The sequence below is a fragment of the Garra rufa genome, chromosome 1 (assembly GCF_049309525.1).
Source record: "Garra rufa chromosome 1, GarRuf1.0, whole genome shotgun sequence".
NCBI lineage: Eukaryota > Metazoa > Chordata > Actinopteri > Cypriniformes > Cyprinidae > Garra > Garra rufa.
The window spans coordinates 68334542-68337041 of NC_133361.1; the positions used below are offsets into that span (position 1 = coordinate 68334542).

Here is a 2500-nt window from a genome sequence, read left to right on the forward strand (position 1 = left end):
TATATCTTTTCACAGACACATAAATGAAACAAACGTGCATGAAACCTAAATCTAAGTGATTACGTGCCTCACAGACATAATGCATTTACTTGTAGAAAGCTTGAAATGTTTACTTTTACATAAACCAATTCAAATAAAAAACTACTATTCTCTTTTTAAGTAATCTGTATGAAAGGTAGAAGATGTGTGGTTTCTCCTGTATCACTTCATTACAAACCTTACACCTGTATTTATCTCACACTGTTTTATTTGCACCTAACTGTTATACGCCTATGCTATACACTACCAGTCAAAGGTACTTTTTTAAAGAAAAATAATGATCTAATTTTGTGAAATAGGTTTACTATGTAAAAAAAACTGCTCACTTAAAAAAAAAAAAAAAACTTTTAATAATAAAAAGTTTGGCTGGTAGTGTATGTGTTTTCTCCATGTTAGCTCTGTCTTTGTCAGATCATTGTGTTGCTCACATCTACTTGTTTTCTTTGCAGTTTCTGCTGTTCCCCGTTCTCCTGTGTTCAAGTTTCCTACGAGTGATTTGGATATTGCACCCTCGACATCTTGACTTCTGTGTTTATTACTTTTGTTCCTAATAAAAAGTTTAACTGCACTCACAAGTGAAAGACAAGTTATTTTGTGTGATAGTTAAATATATTCAAAATACGCTTCAAACTAAATATATATTTATTTTGTCCATTCATTTTTCCTTTATTCTTTCTGTTGTTTCCTCTCAGTCAACATCCGACTGAATGGCTCATTATGCGGCTCATTATGCAGGTCTTTGTCTTCTCAGGTGTAAATCACAGCATTATTCATGATCATTCACGCCTTTTCGCATACAGCCATTCTAAACAAAAAGTGTCTTCAAAAATTTAAATCTATATACTGTTTTGTGAAAACAAGTGAACTAGCTGATTTTCACATCATTTGGTAGAAAAAAACCAAGCCTACCACATCCAATTCTCGAAAGTCCCGAGAATAAATATTCTGTATGTGTTAGATGAACTTATTTCAGTGACTTCAAAAATTTAGTTTTTCAAAATGCACGCATAAACATTGTTTTCTCAAAAACTTAAAAGTGTACATTCATGTTGCTTACATATTTTTGTAGTCCAATTTGTGCTAAATACAATGCATTTAGATTTAGGATATTAATATGTTTTTAACATACTGAAAAAAGCACAAATGTCAAGGCATGTCAAAACTTCTTCAGGGCCCCAAAACACCCTTGGGCCCCAGAGGGTTAAAACTGGCACAGAGCGCCTGCGTTGGTGGTATAGTGGTGAGCATAGCTGCCTTCCAAGCAGTTGACCTGGGTTCGATTCCCGGCCAACGCATTGTTTTTGGCTGCGGTTGACCTCGAAGCAGAACTCCTTCTGTGACCTCTGTCTGCACCAAAAGCTTTTGGATGAGTCGTTCAACAGCAGCAGAGAACTAGGTCTCCCCGTTGGGGAATCTAACCCCAGTCTTCCACGTGACAGGCGGAGATACTGTCCACTATACTAACGAAGATTTGCGCTTGCTGTTCTTCGCTCTCAGCACACGCGACTGCACCCAACTTGCCAAAATGAGCCCCTACTCCATGAAATACCAGATTGACCCGCCACGAGCTAAACTCTCTCAACATCTTGAATGCTACACATTACAGAGGGTCATTATTTGGACCGCTTTATTTCATTTAATATTTGTTTTTTGGCCTCTAATACTGGGGCATGAAAAAAGAGATGACATTACCTTGATCGGGTTTGTGAATACTGGGTGAGGGAAGGGACTTTCGTAACTTTTACTTCTCCCATTTGGAGTGAGGGGGGTGACGAAAATCATGTTGGCAGGTGTCGGCACCCTAGATTACCCTTGGTGAGCGTAGTGGTTTACCACAGTGAGCGCACAGGTCCAAGGGCATAGAGACACATCTCGAGTTTCTCGTCATCAGCGCATAAATCTTTCGCCTTTTACTAAAGATTTCCGTGGAGGGGAACCTTTGCGAGTGACCTGTATGTTTGGGGGCTCTGCTCACAGCAGAGCTACACTATAGTGTCAAGAGCAGAGTCAACCTGGCCACCCGCCAGCGTGCAGTGGAACGAAGCGCGCCTCGTCATGGTCTGTGTTTGCAGCCTTTGCGCTTCCAGCTTCGCCGCTTTAAATTTCTTTAGCCAGCATGGAAAGAGAGCGCTCTCTCGTCCATGACGGGATCAAACAAAGATGGCTTCAGCTCTTTTGGCCCCATCAGTGACTCGTGCACTTCGAGCCTTCTTTGTTGACCCCGAAAGCCAGCCTCTGCTGCCTGCGTTGTTGGTATAGTTTAGCTGGCACCGCACCCGTACGAAAAATGGAGGTGGCAGAAAGGAGCTCAGTGAACAAAAAGCCTGCCGTGACCCGGATTCGAACCGGGGTTGCTGCGGCCACAACGCAGAGTACTAACCACTATACGATCACGGCGCACCACTGGCTCACATCTGGTGGTGCCGGCCATCCGAATTGAAAAAAAGGGCTAGCGGCGCTT

The 2500-nt window shown here is 41.9% G+C and overlaps 2 non-coding genes across 2 annotated transcripts; one reads left to right on the forward strand and one right to left on the reverse strand.

The window, feature by feature from the left end:
- The first annotated feature begins 1908 nt into the window (after window positions 1–1908).
- Window positions 1909–2023, forward strand: LOC141290780 (U5 spliceosomal RNA). The gene has a single exon (XR_012340214.1). It is a non-coding gene; the product is annotated as a U5 spliceosomal RNA (small nuclear RNA).
- Window positions 2024–2364: 341 nt separating this feature from the next.
- Window positions 2365–2436, reverse strand: trnah-gug (transfer RNA histidin (anticodon GUG)). Its single transcript has one exon. It is a non-coding gene; the product is annotated as a tRNA-His (tRNA).
- Between the last annotated feature and the right edge of the window lie 64 nt (window positions 2437–2500).